We start from the raw sequence: 19921 nt of genomic DNA on the forward strand, positions 1-19921 counted from the left end.
CACACGTTACTCTATTACTGCACTGTACACTTACTATACAGTGTCAGTATATACCGCCATCACATGTTACTCTATTACTGCACTGTACACACTATACAGTGTCAGTATATACCGCCATCACATGTTACTCTATTACTGCACTGTACACACTTACTATACAGTGTCAGTATATACCGCCATCACATGTTACTCTATTACTGCACTGTACACACTATACAGTGTCAGTATATACCGCCATCACATGTTACACTATTACTGCACTGTACACACTATACAGTGTCAGTATATACCGCCATCACATGTTACTCTATTACTGCACTGTACACACTTACTATACAGTGTCAGTATATACCGCCATCACATGTTACTCTATTACTGCACTGTACACGCTATACAGTGTCAGTATATACCGCCATCACATGTTACTCTATTACTGTACTGTACACTCTATACAGTGTCAGTATATACCGCCATCACATGTTACTCTATTACTGCACTGTACACACTATACAGTGTCAGTATATACCGCCATCACATGTTACTCTATTACTGCACACACTTACTATACAGTGTCGGTATATACCGCCATCACATGTTACTCTATTACTGCACTGTACACACTATACAATGTCAGTATATACCGCCATCACATGTTACTCTATTACTGCACTGTACACACTTACTATACAGTGTCAGTATATACCGCAATCACATGTTACTCTATTACTGCACTGTACACACTTACTATACAATGTCAGTATATACCGCCATCACATGTTACTCTATTACTGCACTGTACACACTATACAGTGTCAGTATATACCGCCATCACATGTTACTCTATTACTGCACACACTTACTATACAGTGTCGGTATATACCGCCATCACATGTTACTCTATTACTGCACTGTACACACTATACAATGTCAGTATATACCGCCATCACATGTTACTCTATTACTGCACTGTACACACTTACTATACAGTGTCAGTATATACCGCCATCACATGTTACTCTATTACTGCACTGTACACACTTACTATACAGTGTCAGTATATACCGCCATCACATGTTACTCTATTACTGCACTGTACACACTTACTATACAGTGTCAGTATATACCGCCATCACATGTTACTCTATTACTGTACTGTACACACTATACAGTGTCAGTATATACCGCCATCACATGTTACTCTATTACTGCACTGTACACACTATACAGTGTCAGTATATACCGCCATCACATGTTACTCTATTACTGCACTGTACACACTATACAGTGTCAGTATATACCGCCATCACATGTTACTCTATTACTGCACTGTACACACTTACTATACAGTGTCAGTATATACCGCCATCACGTTACTCTATTACTGCACTGTACACACTTACTATACAGTGTCAGTATATACCGCCATCACATGTTACTCTATTACTGCACTGTACACACTATACAGTGTCAGTATATACCGCCATCACATGTTACTCTATTACTGCTCTGTACACACTTACTATACAGTGTCAGTATATACCGCCATCACATGTTACTCTATTACTGCACTGTACACACTTACTATACAGTGTCAGTATATACCGCCATCACATGTTACTCTATTACTGCACTGTACACACTATACAGGGTCAGTATATACCGCCATCACATGTTACTCTATTACTGCGCTGTACACACTATACAGTGTCAGTATATACCGCCATCACATGTTACTCTATTACTGCACTGTACACACTTACTATAGTGTCAGTATATACTGCCATCACATGTTACTCTATTACTGCTCTGTACACACTTACTATACAGTGTCAGTATATACCGCCATCACATGTTACTCTATTACTGCACTGTACACACTATACAGTGTCAGTATATACCGCCATCACATGTTACTCTATTACTGCACTGTACACACTTACTATACAGTGTCAGTATATACCGCCATCACGTTACTCTATTACTGCACTGTACACTTACTATACAGTGTCAGTATATACCGCCATCACATGTTACTGTATTACTGCACTGTACACACTATACAGTGTCAGTATATACCGCCATCACATGTTACTCTATTACTGCACTGTACACACTTACTATACAGTGTCAGTATATACCGCCATCACATGTTACTGTATTACTGCACTGTACACACTATACAGTGTCAGTATATACCACCATCACATGTTACTCTATTACTGCACTGTACACGCTATACAGTGTCAGTATATACCGCCATCACATGTTACTCTATTACTGCACTGTACACACTATACAGTGTCAGTATATACCGCCATCACATGTTACTCTATTACTGCACTGTACACACTATACAGTGTCAGTATATACCGCCATCACATGTTACTCTATTACTGCACTGTACACACTTACTATACAGTGTCAGTATATACCGCCATCACATGTTACTCTATTACTGTACTGTACACACTATACAGTGTCAGTATATACCGCCACCACATGTTACTGTATTACTGCACTGTACACACTATACTATACAGTGTCAGTATATACCGCCATCACATGTTACTCTATTACTGCACTGTACACACTTACTATACAGTGTCAGTATATACCGCCATCACATGTTACTCTATTACTGCACTGTACACACTATACTATACAGTGTCAGTATATACCGCCATCACATGTTACTCTATTACTGCACTGTACACACTATACAGTGTCAGTATATACCGCCATCACATGTTACTCTATTACTGCACTGTACACACTATACAGTGTCAGTATATACCGCCATCACATGTTACTCTATTACTGCACTGTACACACTTACTATACAGTGTCAGTATATACCGCCATCACATGTTACTCTATTACTGCACTGTACACACTTACTATACAGTGTCAGTATATACCGCCATCACATGTTACTCTATTACTGCACTGTACACACTATACAGTGTCAGTATATACCGCCATCACATGTTACTCTATTACTGCACTGTACACACTTACTATACAGTGTCAGTATATACCACCATCACATGTTACTCTATTACTGCACTGTACACACTATACAGTGTCAGTATATACCGCCATCACATGTTACTCTATTACTGCACTGTGCACACTATACAGTGTCAGTATATACCGCCATCACATGTTACTCTATTACTGCACTGTACACACTATACAGTGTCAGTATATACCGCCATCACATGTTACTCTATTACTGCACTGTGCACACTTACTATACAGTGTCAGTATATACCGCCATCACATGTTACTCTATTACTGCACTGTACACACTTACTATACAGTGTCAGTATATACCGCCATCACATGTTACTCTATTACTGCACTGTACACACTATACTATACAGTGTCAGTATATACCGCCATCACATGTTACTCTATTACTGCACTGTACACACTTACTATAGTGTCAGTATATACCGCCATCACATGTTACTCTATTACTGCACTGCACACACTATACAGTGTCAGTATATACCGCCATCACATGTTACTCTATTACTGCACTGTACACACTATACAGTGTCAGTATATACCCGCCATCACATGTTACTCTATTACTGCACTGTACACACTTACTATACAGTGTCAGTATATACCGCCATCACATGTTACTCTATTACTGCACTGTACACACTATACAGTGTCAGTATATACCGCCATCACATGTTACTCTATTACTGCACTGTACACACTATACAGGGTCAGTATATACCGCCATCACATGTTACTCTATTACTGCACTGTACACACTATACAGTGTCAGTATATACCGCCATCACATGTTACTCTATTACTGCACTGTACACACTATACAGTGTCAGTATATACCGCCATCACATGTTACTCTATTACTGCACTGTACACACTATACAGTGTCAGTATATACCGCCATCACATGTTACTCTATTACTGCACTGTACACACTATACAGTGTCAGTATATACCGCCATCACATGTTACTCTATTACTGCACTGTACACACTATACAGTGTCAGTATATACCGCCATCACATGTTACTCTATTACTGCACTGTACACACTATACAGTGTCAGTATATACCGCCATCACATGTTACTCTATTACTGCACTGTACACACTATACAGTGTCAGTATATACCGCCATCACGTTACTCTATTACTGCACTGTACACTTACTATACAGTGTCAGTATATACCGCCATCACATGTTACTCTATTACTGCACTGTACACACTTACTATACAGTGTCAGTATATACCGCCATCACATGTTACTCTATTACTGCACTGTACACACTATACAGTGTCAGTATATACCGCCATCACATGTTACTCTATTACTGCACTGTACACACTATACAGTGTCAGTATATACCGCCATCACATGTTACTCTATTACTGACACTGTACACACTATACAGTGTCAGTATATACCGCCATCACATGTTACTCTATTACTGCACTGTACACTTACTATACAGTGTCAGTATATACCGCCATCACATGTTACTCTATTACTGCACTGTACACACTATACAGTGTCAGTATATACCGCCATCACATGTTACTCTATTACTGCACTGTACACACTTACTATACAGTGTCAGTATATACCGCCATCACATGTTACTCTATTACTGCACTGTACACACTTACTATACAGTGTCAGTATATACCGCCATCACATGTTACTCTATTACTGCACTGTACACACTATACAGTGTCAGTATATACCGCCATCACATGTTACTCTATTACTGCACTGTACACACTTACTATACAGTGTCAGTATATACCGCCATCACATGTTACTCTATTACTGCACTGTACACACTATACAGTGTCAGTATATACCGCCATCACATGTTACTCTATTACTGCTCTGTACACACTATACTATACAGTGTCAGTATATACCGCCACCACATGTTACTCTATTACTGCACTGTACACACTTACTATACAGTGTCAGTATATACCGCCATCACATGTTACTCTATTACTGCACTGTACACACTATACAGGGTCAGTATATACCGCCATCACATGTTACTCTATTACTGCACTGTACACACTATACAGTGTCAGTATATACCGCCATCACCTGTTACTCTGTTAGAGCACTGTACACACTATACAGTGTCAGTATATACCGCCATCACATGTTACTCTATTACTGCTCTGTACACACTTACTATACAGTGTCAGTATATACCGCCATCACATGTTACTCTATTACTGCACTGTACACACTATACAGTGTCAGTATATACCGCCATCACATGTTACTCTATTACTGCACTGTACACACTATACAGTGTCAGTATATACCGCCATCACATGTTACTCTATTACTGCACTGTACACACTATACAGTGTCAGTATATACCGCCATCACATGTTACTCTATTACTGCACTGTACACACTATACAGTGTCAGTATATACCGCCATCACATGTTACTCTATTACTGTACTGTACACACTTACTATACAGTGTCAGTATATACCGCCATCACATGTTACTCTATTACTGCACTGTACACACTATACAGTGTCAGTATATACCGCCATCACATGTTACTCTATTACTGCACTGTACACACTTACTATACAGTGTCAGTATATACCGCCATCACATGTTACTCTATTACTGCACTGTACACACTATACAGTGTCAGTATATACCGCCATCACATGTTACTCTATTACTGCACTGTACACTTACTATACAGTGTCAGTATATACCGCCATCACATGTTACTCTATTACTGCACTGTACACACTTACTATACAGTGTCAGTATATACCGCCATCACATGTTACTCTATTACTGCACTGTACACACTATACAGGGTCAGTATATACCGCCATCACATGTTACTCTATTACTGCACTGTACACACTATACAGTGTCAGTATATACCGCCATCACCTGTTACTCTGTTAGAGCACTGTACACACTATACAGGGTCAGTAGAAATCTAATCTTCCTCCACAATCGTAAACGAACAATTAAACGATTTATCTCTCTGTGTAAAAGGACCGTGAGGGACAGTCGTGTCTTCTCATGTAGGTTGCAGCTGGGCCCTCCCACCCATGTGACTGATCACATGACTGGGACATCACCAAAGGTCCTTTACTGCTTTCAGCTGTACAGTATGACTCCTCCCACATAACTGATCACATGACTGTGACATCACTAAAGGTCCTTTGGCGAACTGTATCTGCTGTGAGGATAGAGGAGGAGAGAGATGAGATGGCGGAAAGAATATTACACGTGGCCCTAGAGATCATCTCCCTGCTGAGCGGAGAGGTGAGGGATTCTGGGAGCTCCCGCCTCATGGCTCCTCTCGGATAAAGGAGAAGTCAGAAAAAAACCATTTGTTTACTAAGTGCTGGGGAGGGGGAGAGGGAGGGGAGAGGGAGGGGGGAGGGGGAGAGGGAGGGGGAGAGGGAGGCGGAGGGGGAGGGGGGAGGGGGAGGGGAAGGGGGGGAGGGGGAGGGGAAGGGGGGAGGGGGAGGGGGGAGGGGAGGGAGGGAGAGGGGGAGAGGGAGGGGGGAGGGGGAGGGGGAGAGGGGAGGGGGGGAGGGGGAGAGGGGAGGGGGAGGGGAAGGGGGAGAGGGAGGGGGAAGGGGGAGAGGGAGGGGGGAGGGGGAGAGGAGGGGGAGGGGGGAGGGGGAGAGGAGGGGGAGAGGGAGGGGGGAGGGGGAGGGGAGAGGGAGGGGAGGGAGAGGGGAGGGGGAGAAGGGAGAGGGAGGGGGAGGAGGGAGAGGGGGGAGGAGGGAGAGGGGGGGAGGGAGATGGGGGGAGGAGGGAGAGGGGGGGAGGGAGATGGGGGGAGGAGGGAGAGGGGGGGAGGGAGAGGGGGGGGAGGAGAGAGAGGGGGAGGAGGGAGAGAGGGGGGGGGGAAGAAATACCCCGCTCTTACCTCCCCTGGGTCGTAATGTGTGAGATCCGCTCAGCCAATCAGCGGCCGAGATGGGAGCACACTACGGCCATTGAGTGGCTGAATGGACCCCCCCCTAATTTATCCTCATTGGCTAAAAAATGGGTCTGGAAATGCTTATAAAGTGCTTTATACTCTGCACTTACTACTGCATCAAGGCTTCACTTCCTGGATACCATCTTGATGTCACTTCCTGGATAACATAGTGATGACACTTCCTTGATAGCATGGTGATGTCACTTCCTGGATAACACGGGGATGTCACTTCCTGGATAACACGGTGATGTCACTTCCTGGATAACACGGGGATGTCACTTCCCGGATAACATGGTGATGTCACTTCCTGGATAAATGGTGATGTCACTTCCTGGATAAACATGGGGATGTCACTTCCTGGATAAACATGGGGATGTCACTTCCTGGATAACATGGTGATGTCTCTTCCCGGATAACATGGTGATGTCACTTCTCGGATAACATGGTGATGTCACTTCTCGGATAACATGGGGATGTCACTTCCCGGATAACATGGTGATGTCACTTCCTGGATAACATGGTGATGTCACTTCCCGGATAACACGGGGATGCCACTTCCCGGACAACATGGTGATGTCTCTTCCCGGATAACATGGGGATGTCACTTCCTGGATAACATGGTGATGTCTCTTCCCGGATAACATGGTGATGTCACTTCCCGGATAACATGGTGATGTCACTTCCTGGATAACATGGGGATGTCACTTCCCGGATAACATGGTGATGTCTCTTCCCGGATAACATGGGGATGTCACTTCCTGGATAACATGGTGATGTCTCTTCCCGGATAACATGGTGATGTCACTTCCTGGATAACCATGGTGATGTCACTTCCCGGATAACTTGGTGATGTCACTTCCCGGATAACTTGGTGATGTCACTTCCCGGATAACTTGGTGATACAGTAGTAAGTGCAGGGAAAAAAGCACTTTATAAGCATTTCCCAGAATAAGTCTATATTGGGGATTTTTATAACTTTTGGGGGTAATACAATACTTTAACAAAAAATTTTGCCGTACTTCTCCTTAATAAAGCACGGACATGGCTGGAGAGGTGAAGGGTTAAAGTGACATCACTGTCTCTCTCCATACACAGGATGACATGGTGGTGAGGAAGAGGAGGGATGAGGAGGAAGGATGGAGCAGGGACCAGGGTCCTATATCACTGCTGCCTCCACCTCACTCACTGATACAGAAGGGAAACAGTCATCAGGAGATCCTGGAACTCATCAACAAGATGGCTGAGCTGCTGACTGGAGAGGTGAGCAGGAGGGGGAGACAGCTGCTGACTGGAGAGGTGAGCAGGAGGAGGAGGCAACTGCTGACTGGAGAGGTGAGCACTGCTGGGGATGTCAGGAGGAAGAGGAGGAGGCAGCTGCTGACTGGAGAGGTGAGCACTGCTGGGGATGTCAGGAGGAGGAGGAGGAGGCAGCTGCTGACTGGAGAGGTGAGCACTGCTGGGGATGTCAGGAGGAGGAGGAGGCAGCTGCTGACTGGAGAGGTGAGCACTGCTGGGGATGTCAGGAGGAGGAGGAGGCAGCTGCTGACTGGAGAGGTGAGCAGGAGGAGGAGAAGGCAGCTGCTGACTGGAGAGGTGAGCAGGAGGAGGAGGGGGCAGCTGACTGGAGAGGTGAGCACTGCTGGGGATGTCAGGAGGAGGAGGAGGCAGCTGATGTCTGGAGAGGTGAGCAGGAGGAGGAGGAGGCAGCTGATGTCTGGAGAGGTGAGCACTGCTGGGGATGTCAGGAGGAGAAGGAGGAGGCAGCTGCTGACTGGAGAGGTGAGCAGGAGGAGGAGGAGGCAGCTGCTGACTGGAGAGGTGAGCACTGCTGGGGATGTCAGGAGGAGAAGGAGGAGGCAGCTGCTGACTGGAGAGGTGAGCAGGAGGAGGCAGCTGCTGACTGGAGAGGTGAGCACTGCTGGGGATGTCAGGAGGAGGAGGAGGCAGCTGCTGACTGGAGAGGTGAGCACTGCTGGGGATGTCAGGAGGAGGAGGAGGCAGCTGCTGACTGGAGATGTTGTTAGTGAGTAGATTCGGTTCAGTCATTGCATTAGACCTATCCACAGCTCGGTAAATTTTAAAATCACATTTTTTCACTGCATAACATACTGATAGGTGTTTGGTTTGTAGCCAATGGGGATCGCCAGCTCTGGGGCGCTTTTTGGCAGGTCTTTCCTTTAACTGTTGGTGCATGGTTGCAGTTTTCAACCCGGTAAAAAGAGTCCTCCACGCATGTCCGCGGTGTTAGTGCATAGACGTCTTTTATTGTCGGCAGATTGCGCATGTTTACGGACATAGTGTTAGACTGGTCCTCCCTGTGGTCTATTGCGCATGTTTTCAGACTTTTAAAGGGAACAGTATATCATCTGCGGATGTCAGTGGTGTTACTGCGTGGTCCACTTTTGTTGTATTAATGCTGTTTGCTTACTTGGGGACGATTGTGTATTCCTGTCAGGACAGGGGAGGTAGGGACAAGACACAACAGTGAGCCCGCAAGCTGAACCCACCAACTGTCCCTACCTACTTGCCTCAAACGGCCCTAGGCGGCCATGGGAAACCACAAAGACGTTCCCTGTACTAGATACATGCACACAGACAAACTCAAAATGGGATAGTCAAACAAGCAAGGTCAGAACCAAACGGGCAGCGTAGTACAGAATCAGGTAACAATCAGATAGTCAAAAAGTCAAAGCCAGAGGTCAGGTAACAAAGTCGAGCAAACAGAGGGATTAGGACGCGGAGCGCAGGAATAGACACGGGGAGTTGGGACCAGGGTATGAAACCTAATAGCCAGGGACTCTGCCTCAGCTTTCTTTTATGCTGACCAAGAGCCCGGTCCAGATCCCCATTGGACCGGCGCTCTGATCCTCCAGGTACAGACAGGCAGAGAAACCAGTCAGTCACACAGACTACTCAGCTGCATAATCAAGTCCAGCAGAGCTCAGCTTAACTCCTGAATAGCCAGAAAGCTGAGAGGCAAGCGGGAGTGTCACACAAAAGTAAAGCCAGGCCCAGTTCACTCCAGGTTAATGCACATTACTGACAGTACGCCACCCCCCCACCCCCCTCTTACGAGGGGCTTCAGGACCTTTATACAGTGGACCAGGCTTGGAAGCATTTTGTGTATGAAATTGCCGAACAAGGGGCATGTATGTCCTTCCCAGAAACCCACGTACGTTCCTCTGGACCAAAGACCTTCCAGTGGACCAGATACTGTATAGAACCCTGTACCCAACAAGAATTAAGAATTAGTTTTCTCCACCTCATATTTCAGCTCACCCTGGATGACCAGTGGCGCAGGGGGAGTTGATGGAGACACCGGAGGAACGTACCTTTTCAGGAGTGCTTTATGAAATACATTATGGATACGAAATGAAGCAGGCAACTTCAATTTAAATGTAACAGGATTTATAAGTCTCCACAATAGAGTACGGACCGATATACTTGGGTGCCAGTTTGCCAGACTATACCTGTAACCTTAGGTTCTTAGTGGAGAACCAAACCTTTTCCCCTACTACGTATTGAAGGCCAGGATATGCGTCTTTTATTGGCATGTTTCTGAAAAAGCTCTTGGGCTTTAACCAGGCTCTGATGCGCCTGGTCCCAAACTGCAAAGTTTTGGAAAAATAGCTTCTGCTGAGGGTTAACTGACTCAGTGGCACGAATAGACGAGTACCTCGGGTTAAAACCATAGTTGCAGAAGAATGGTGACATCTTTAATGAGCTGTGCTCATGGTTGTTTAAAGCTAACTCTGCTAAGGATATAAAGTCTCGCCATTCATCTTGGGCATCAGCCACAAAACAGCTGTCAGGAACTTACCTGACCGCGCTCCAGCGTCGTCTGCTCCGGCTGGAGCGCAGCGCCGCCCTCCTCGGCCGGGCCGGGTGACGTCACGGAGACCCTACGGCGTCCCTAGTAACCAGGGGAGCCGCGGGTCTCGCGTTAGTGTACGTCGCTACGGCCCGAGCAGCTGAGTGCTGTTGAGCTCAGGCTGAGTGACGGATCTCTCTGCCACTCAGCCTGCAGGCATCAGCTGCTATGCGTCTCTCGGATTCAGGAGACCGGACCAATCAGCCTTTTGGTCCGGGCTCCTGATCCAGTATAAAGTGTTATTAGTGCCAGCCCTCTAATCGCGGCTATTAGTTGTTTCTGATCCCAGCTCCCCAGTCCCTTGTATTCTGCTATATCCTCCCTCTTTTGCCTCGCCTGGATTCTGACCTTTTGCCTGTCCCATGACTCTCCGTTTGGTTCTGATTTTGTACTGCGTTTGCTCGTTTGGTTTCTGACTCGGCTAGTTGACTCCCCGCATTGTGTTTGTCTGTCTGTCCGTGTTTTATGTTCTGCACGTATACAGTATAGGGATTGTCTTCGTGGTTGTCCGCGACCGCCTAGGGTCGACCGAGGCAAGTAGGCAGGTGACAGTGGGTGGGGTAAGATCTAGGGCCCACTGTCGAGTGTCTTGTCTTCACCTGCCAGTCGTGACAGAATAGCCAGCCAATACAGTTTCGTGACGTGCACCAGGATTTCTATTATGGATCCTATGAAAGCATTGTTGGAGCAAATGCAGAACCTAAACTCAATGGTACAGAGTCTTGCTGAACGGGTTCAGGAGCAGGAGGCTGCTCCCCGACAAGTTACCATGACCACCCCTTCCCCCCCTGAACCACCTGTACAACTCCCAGAAAAATTTAAGGGCGATAGAAGGAATTTTCGGACTTTCAGAGAGGGGTGCCGACTGTTCTTTCGATTACGTCCCCGCTCCTCAGGGGACGAGTCCCAAAGAGTGGGGATTATCATGTCACTGTTGCAGGGGCCACCACAGGAGTGGGCATTTTCTCTTCCTCCTAACGCTATAGAGTTAACCTCGGTTGATTATTTCTTTTCAGCTTTGGGATTACTGTATGACGACCCTGACAGGACTGCTGTAGCCGAGCGACAATTGACATCTTTAAGACAAGGGAAAAGGCCAGTTGAGGACTATTGCGCAGAGTTCCGCCAGTGGTGTATCCCATCCGGTTGGAACGACTCTGCTCTGCGCTATCAGTTTCGGGTGGACCTCTCTGAGCAGCTAAAAGACTGGTTGGTAGCTTATCCTCCTCCTGAAACGTTAGAAGAGACCATGACGTTAGCCATCAGGGTGGATCGTCGTACGCGGGACAGACGTAGGGAGAAAGGAACCATTGAACTCTGTAAAACCCCTACCTCTTTTCTGTCTCCTTCTAAACCTCCTCCTTCCCCGTTACCACCTCCGGAGGAGCCCATGCAGATCGGTGCTACCGATGCGAAAACTAGACGGGCCCATCGTATGCAACATAATCTGTGTCTGTACTGTGGCAAAGCTGGACACCGTGTTCGGGAGTGTACTTCCAAGCCTGGCTCATCGCCGGAAAACTCCAGCGCCTGAGTGACTATCGAGGGGGTCACTCAGGCGCACAGGTACCCACATCGATAAGAGAATTAATGGTCCCTATTCACTATGTTTGGGTGAGAAGTGTATTTCGGGGTTTTGCCATGTTTGATTCAGGGGCATCCGCTAATTTTATTAATTCGGGTTTTGGTCCAGTCTGGGGTATGTCCACTTCAGCTTAATGCCCCGTCTGAAGTGGTATGTGCGGTCTTGATACATGGACAGACAGAGGGAAGTGATTACTCGTGCAGGGTAAAATTACAGACATTGAGGGAAGTGTTTTCTGTGATGGACATACAGACCAATGATTTTAAGTGGTACTGTTGACATAGCATAACAGACACTTGATTGGGCAAGTGGTACTGTGCAGTCTATAATGTGACCCTGAGTGTGCTGTCTGTACTCGTTACTATACAATACAGACACTAGAGGGAAGTCCCCGAGTTGCAGTCTGTTATCCATGAGACACTGAGGGAAGTGGTACTGTTGCAGTCTATACATACAGACACTGAGGGAATTGGTACTGTGCAGTCTATACATACAGACACTGAGGGAAGTGGTACTGTTGCAGTCTATACATAAAGACACTGAGGGAAGTGTACTGTGCAGTGTATATACATACAGACACTGAGGGAAGTGGTACTGTGCAGTCTATACATACACACTGAGGGAAGTGGTACTGTGCAGTCCTATACATACAGGACACTGAGGGAAGTGGTACTGGTGCAGTCTATACATACCCCCCCCCCCTCGCACCCCACACGCACTGACTACCGCACCTGGCCGCCATCACAACAGACACACTACCAATCCCCCGCCCAGGCCGCGTTCCCCCCACACACATTACCCGGCCCGGCCGCCACCCCTGCCGTCCCTCCGGTTGTACTCACACACTATCCACAATCTTGGTGCCGCTGGGGTGAACTTGAAGAACCGCGGCGCCTGGTGAGGAGAGGCGGGAGAGAAGCGCTGGAGGAGTGTGGCGCCTCTGCGGCCGTCCGTCCAATGAATGACGGACGTGCTGGATGACGTCACTGGAGAAGCGTGTCCCCACACATGTCATCCAGCAGGTCCGTCATTCATTGGACGGACGGCCGCAGAGGCGCCACGTGATTCGGCGCAGCGTGCGGAAGGCGGAAGTCCTTAAAGAGACAGCGCGCCGCCGGGGCCAGTCGCAAATGGCACCCAGATTAATAAATCTGGGCGCCATTTGCAAGATGTTAGTCGCATTGGCGACCATTTTGGTCGCCATCTGGAGCCCTGTGGTGGCAATTCTGCAGCCTGATCTGGCTGCTCAGGTGGTTCAGTCTCAGTCCATGGCGCCTAGAAACACCCCGGAAAATAAACTATTTGTTCCCCCTAATCTTCGGTTGAGAGTGTTGGAAGAAACACATTGTTCAGTACTGGCAGGTCATCCAGGTATTGCTGGTACCAAATATCTACTGTCTCGTCATTATTGGTGGCCATCCTGGGCCACGGATACTAAACTGTTTGTAGAGGCCTGTGAGATTTGCGCCAGGTCCAAGGTTCCTCGCAGGTTACCGGAGGGACTTCTTCAACCCCTGCCTCTGCCTGCTAGACCTTGGACCCACATCTCCATGGACTTTATAACTGATTTACCACCCTCTAAGGGTAAAACGGTGATCTGGGTGGTGGTTGACAGGTTCTCGAAGATGTGTCATTTAATTTCTCTCAACAAACTTCCCAATGCTCGTACTTTGGCCTCTCTTTTTATTAATCATGTCTTACGGTTGCATGGGGTACCGGAGAATATTGTGTCTGACCGGGGAGTACAGTTCATATCTAGATTCTGGAAAGAGTTTTGTGGTCGCCTAGGTATATCTTTGTCATTTTCTTTAGCCTTTCATCCACAATCCAATGGACAAACGGAGAGGGTAAATCAGTCACTAGAGCAATTCTTAAGGTGTTTCGTTGCAGGTTCACAGGAGAAATGGAGAGAATACTTACCATTGGCTGAATTTGCCCTAAACAACCGTGAAAGTCAGTCTCTCAAAATGTCGCCGTTCTTTTGTAATTTTGGGTTTAATCCTCGTTGTTCTTCTGTACATGCGTCCGAATCCACTAATCCATCCGCCAAAAGAATTTACAGAAAACTGTGCACAGTTAGGGCCCAGGCTCTGCAGAACCTGGTTAAAGCCCAAGAAAATTGTAAAAAACAGTCTAATAAAAGACGCATATCTGGCCCTGAGTACAAGGTAGGTGACAAGGTGTGGCTCTCTACTACAAATTTGAAATTAAAGACACCATCTGGTAAATTGTCTCCTAAATACATTGGTCCCTATCCTATAGTAGAGATCATAAATCCAGTTTCATTTAAGCTGCTGTTGCCTAGGAGTCTTAGAATTCACTATGTTTTTCATAAATCACTATTGAAAAAATTTGTTAATCCGGTGATTCCGTCTGCTCCTCCCGCTCCGTTGGTCATTCAGGGTGAACTGGAATATGAGGTGGAGAGAATTCTGGATTCTCGTCGGGTTCAGAGTTCTTTGCAATATTTAGTTCATTGGAAAGGATTTGGGCCAGAGGAGCGCACTTGGGGAGCTAGTAGAGATTTACATGCATCACGTCTAGTTAGACAGTTTCATCTACAAAATCCATCTAAGCCTGGTCCCTTAGGTAAGGGTCCGGAGGCCCCTCCTGAAGGGGGGGGGTAATGTCAGGAACTTACCTGACCACGCTCCAGCGCCGCCCTCCTCGGCCGGGCCGGGTGACGTCACGGAGACCCGACGGCGTCCCTAGTAACCAGGGGAGCCGCGGGTCTCGCGTTAGTGTACGTCGCCCCGGCCGAGCAGCTGAGTGCTGTTGAGCTCAGGCTGAGTGACGGATCTCTCTGCCACTCAGCCTGCAGCGCATCAGCTGCTATGCGTCTGGATTCAGGAGGCCGGACCAATCAGTCTTTGGTCCGGGCTCCTGATCCAGTATAAAGTGTTATTAGTGCCAGCCTCTAATCGCTGGCTATTAGTTGTTTCTGATCCCAGCTCCCCAGTCCCTTGTATTCTGCTATATCCTCCCTCTTTTGCCTCGCCTGGATTCTGACCTTTTGCCTGTCCCCTGACTCTCCGTTTGGTTCTGATTTTGTACTGCGTTGCTCGTTTGGTTTCTGACTCGGCTAGTTGACTCCCCGCATTGTGTTTGTCTGTCTGTCCGTGTTTTATGTTCTGCACGTATACAGTATAGGGATTGTCTTCGTGGTTGTCCGCGACCGCCTAGGGTCGACCGAGGCAAGTAGGCAGGTGACAGTGGGTGGGGTAAGATCTAGGGCCCACTGTCGAGTGTCTTGTCTTCACCTGCCAGTCGTGACAACAGCTTAGAAATTGTTCCAGAGATTGGTTAATCAACTTTCCGTCTGTCCTTTCGACTGCGGATGGAAGGCAGACGAGAAGGACAAGGAGACACCCAATCGATCACAGAATTCTCTCCAGAATTTAGCAACAAACTGAACACCTCGATCAGACACAATGTTCTCAGGGACACAATGCAGGCGCAGAATATGATTAATGAACAGTGTGGCCAGGGTGCGAGCATTAGGTAATTTGCACAAAGGCATAAGATGGCACATCTTAGAAAACCTATCCACAACCACCCAAATTACAGTTTTTCCCTTGGACACAGGCAAATCAGTAATAAAATCCATTAAGATATGTGTCCGTGGTCTCGCAGGCACAGGTAGAGGGTGTAATAACCCTTCAGATGGCCTCCCAGGGACCTTGGACCTAGCACAGGTCTCACATGGATCCACAAAGGCCTTCACATCTCGGGCCCAGGAAGGCCACCAGTAGTGGCATGAGGGAAAGTATTTTGTTCCTGCCACCCCTGGGTGCCCAGCTAACACAGAGCTGTGAACCTCCTCCAAGACTCGGAGACTGAGGTTAGGGGGCACAAATAGCAGCGACTCTGGAGTGTTCCGGGGTGCCAGGGACTGAGACTCCGCAATTTGAGTCACCAGATCCGGCTGCAAAATGGCCACTACCACACCAGGGGACTAGATGGTATCAGGTTGGATCCTAGGCGTAGTCTCAATGTCAAAGCTGCAGGACAAAGTGCCAGCCACGACATACTTGGAACCAGGCTGGTAGGCTATTTCAAAATTGAACCTAGTAAAGAACAAGGCCCATCTGGCCTGGCGTGGTGTGAGATGTTTGGCTTGATCCAAATACACAAGGTTTTTGTGATCAGTGATCACCACAACCTTATACTTTGCTCCCTCGAGGAAGTGTCTCCATTCGTCAAAGGCCATTTTTATAGCCAACAACTCCTTATTGCCTATGTCATAGTTGCACTCTGACTTGGAGAACTTCCTCGAGAAGAATGCAACGGGTTGGAGGTTGGTAAGAGCTGCGGACCCCTGAGATAGAACAGCTCCTACCCCCACCTCAGATGCGTCCACCTCTACTATAAAAGGACGCTCAAAGTCTGGCTGAATCAGCACCGGAGCCTTAGTGAAACACTGCTTGTGCCTGTCAAATGCCAAGTTAGCGTCAGGGGTCCAATTTACCACATCTGCCCTCTTTTTGGTAAGAGGTTTGGCTATGAGCGAGAAGTTTTTTAAAAATTCCGGTAATAACTGGCAAAACCCAAGAACCTCTGTGGAACCTTGAGGTTATTGGGTCGCTCCCAGTTCTCAATGGCTTGGACCTTTAAAGGATCCATACTAAATAAGTTAGAGGTGATGTTATACCCCCAAAATGAGACCTCCTGAATACCAAATTGGCACTTAGACAGCTTGGCACATAACTGATTAACCCTCAAAAGCTCCATGACAGTACGGACATGCTAATCGTGAGAAGACCAATCGGGGGGGGGGGGGGATTTAAATATCATCAAGATACACAACCAAAAAACTACCATTGTACTCGCGGAATACATCATTGACAAAATGTTGGAAGACTGACGGGGCATTGCATAACCCAAATGGCATAACGAGGTATTCGAAATGCCCTTCCAGGATATTGAAGGCAGTCTTTCATTCATCACCTTCTTTAACCCCTTAAGGACAGAGCCAATTTCGATTTTTGCGTTTTAGTTTTTTCCTCCTTGTGCTTAAAAGGCCATAGCACTTGCATTTTTCCACCTAGAAACCCATTTTTTATTATTTTTTGCGTCACTAATTGTACTTTGCAATGACGGCTGAATTTTTGCATAAAGTACACTGCGAAACCCGAAAAAAATTCAAAGTGTGGTGAAATTGAGAAAAAAAAGCATTTTGTTTATTTGGGGGAAATGTGTTTTTTACGCCATTCGCCCTGGGGTAAAAACTGACTTGTTATATATGTTCCTCAAGTCGTTACAATTAAAACGATATGTAACATGTATAACTTATATTGTATCTGATGGCCTATAAAAAATTTAAACCATTGTCAACAAATATACGTCACTTAAAATCGCTCCATTCCCAGGCTTATAGCGCTTTTATCCTTTGGTCTATGGGGCTGTGTGAGGTGTAATTTTTTGCGCCATGATGTGTTCTTTCTATCGGTACCTTGATTGCGCATATACGACTTTTTGATCGCTTTTTATTACAATTTTTCTGGATTTGATGCGACCAAAAATGCGCAATTTTGCACTTTGGGATTTTTTTGCGCTGACACCGTTTACCGTACGAGATCAGGAATGTGATTAATAGTTCGGGCGATTACGCACGCGGCGATAGCAAACATGTTTGTTTATTTATTTACTTTTATTTATAACCTGGGAAAAGGGGGGTGATTCAGACTTTTATTAGGGGAGGGGGCTTTTTACTATTAACAACACTTTTTTTTTTACTTGCTGCAGCCGGAAAGTAAACGAGTGCCGAGCCGGGGACGGCGCCATCTTGGAGCGGTCCCCGGCCGGCTTCAGAAACGGAGATCGCTCCTCCGGGATAACATCCCGGGGGAGCGATCTCCGCCACTAGACACCAGGGAACGGCTGAATCCGGTAATCGGATGCAGCTGTCATGTTTGACAGCTGCATCTGATTACTGTATTAGCGGGCTAATACCTACGGTCCCGGGCTACAAGCGGCACCCGGGACCGCCGCGGTTCAGAGCGGGGTCGCCGCGCGGCCCCGCTCTGAACGTCCTTACTGGCATCAGGGCGTAAATTTACGCCCGATGTCGTTAAGGGGTTAAACCTTATCAAATTATAAGCTCCCCGCAAATCAATCTTTGAAAACCATCTAGCACCTACAATCTGGTTAAACAAGTTCCGGATTAGGGGTAGCGGGTGCTGGTTCTTAACTGTGATCTTGTTTAACTCTCTATAGTCAATACAGGGCTGAAGCCCACCGTCTTTTTGCCCACATAAAAGAATCCCAACCCAGAGAAGAGGAAGAGGAGTGAATGTGGCCCTTGCGTAGACTATCCTTTATATACTCCCGCAGGGCCTCCCTCTCTGGACAGGACAAGTTGAATATACGTCCTTAATGGTGCGTTTACACAGGCAGATTTATCTGACAGATTTTGGAAGCCAAAACCTGGAATGGATTGGAAAAGAGAAGAAATCTCAGTATTTCCTTTTATGACCCATTCCAAGTTTAGGTCTGTTTCTGGCTTTGGCTTAAAAAATCTGTCAGATAAATCTGCCTGTGTAAACGCACCATTAGGATATTTGGCATCTGGAATGAGCTCAAACAATCATAGGGTCGATGGGGGGTGGGCAATCCCTCTACTGCATTCTCATCAAACACATCTGTAGTCAGCTAGAAATCCTGGAATCTCCCCCTCCCCCGGGGAACATTCCGCAAGTGTCACAGCAATACAATGAGGAGCACACTTAGACCCCACTGAACTAGTTCCCTGTTGGACCAGTCGAACACGTGGTTATGTTCTTCCAAACAGGGCAACCCCAGGATTACATCAGATGACAGAATATTCATAATAAGAAAGTCCAGGGACTCCACATGTACGGACTCCACCTTTACTTCAAGACAGGGAGTAATGTACCACACATCCCCTTGGGCAAAGGGGGCAGAGTCTGCTCCAGTGACATTCACTAGACACCTGAGCCGAAGGGGACATGCTTCCAAACCCGACCAAAACACAGGATTAATGAAATTAGCTGATGACCCAGAATCCACCTGGACGTACCCAGAAATGCATCTATCCCCAAAACCAAAGATAAAGGTAGTAACAGTTTGTTCCTTTGAACAAAGGTTACCTGTGCGCCTGAGTGACCCCCTCGATAGTCGCTCAGGCGCCTGGAGCTTTCTGGAGATGGTTCAGGCTTGGAGGGACATTGCCGTACTCTATGTCCCGCTTTTCCACAATACAGGCAAAGGTTGTTCTGAAGACTGTGTGCCCGTCTGGCCTTGGCATCTGTGGTGTCTACTTGCATCGGCTCCTCCCGAGGGGGTGCAATAGGAGGGGAAGGTTTAGTGAAGGAGGTTGGAGACAAAGAGCTTCTAGTCAGGTCTTGGGAACCACTCTCCCTCTGTCAGCCCCTCAACCATCGATCCACCCAAATGGCCAAGGTCATACTCTCTTCGAGGGTGTCAGGAGTTGGGTAAG

The 19921-nt window shown here is 47.0% G+C and overlaps 1 protein-coding gene across 1 annotated transcript in view; it reads left to right on the forward strand.

Moving 5' to 3' along the window:
* LOC138793978 (oocyte zinc finger protein XlCOF7.1-like) overlaps positions 1 to 19921 on the forward strand; it is a 91461-nt gene that overhangs the window by 32210 nt on the left and 39330 nt on the right. The window lies entirely within an intron of this gene.

Source organism: Dendropsophus ebraccatus, chromosome 5 (genome assembly GCF_027789765.1).
Source record: "Dendropsophus ebraccatus isolate aDenEbr1 chromosome 5, aDenEbr1.pat, whole genome shotgun sequence".
NCBI classification, from domain to species: domain Eukaryota; kingdom Metazoa; phylum Chordata; class Amphibia; order Anura; family Hylidae; genus Dendropsophus; species Dendropsophus ebraccatus.